At 41.9% G+C, this 215-nt stretch overlaps 1 protein-coding gene across 1 annotated transcript in view; it reads left to right on the top strand.

Annotated features, from left to right (window-relative positions):
• Positions 1-215, top strand: part of EMH_0014600 (uncharacterized protein) — a gene marked incomplete at both ends in the record, with an annotated part of 3,327 nt that overhangs the window by 1,098 nt on the left and 2,014 nt on the right. The window lies entirely within an intron of this gene.

Genomic DNA, 215 nt, shown 5'->3' with positions numbered 1-215 from the left:
CCTAAACCCTAAACCCTAAACCCTAAACCCTAAACCCTAAACCCTAAACCCTAAACCCTAAACACGAAACACGAAACTGTAAAGAATATACGATAGGGACACACAAGGAGGGGTCAAACACAGAAACTGTATAAACCCTAAACCCTAAACCCTAAACAATAAACCCTGAAATATAAACCCTAAACCCCAAACCCTCAACCCTACACCCAAAACCC

Source organism: Eimeria mitis, genomic scaffold, assembly GCF_000499745.2.
Source record: "Eimeria mitis Houghton genomic scaffold, Emh_scaff509, whole genome shotgun sequence".
Classification (NCBI taxonomy): domain Eukaryota; phylum Apicomplexa; class Conoidasida; order Eucoccidiorida; family Eimeriidae; genus Eimeria; species Eimeria mitis.
This window is presented reverse-complemented; position numbering and strand designations above follow the sequence as displayed.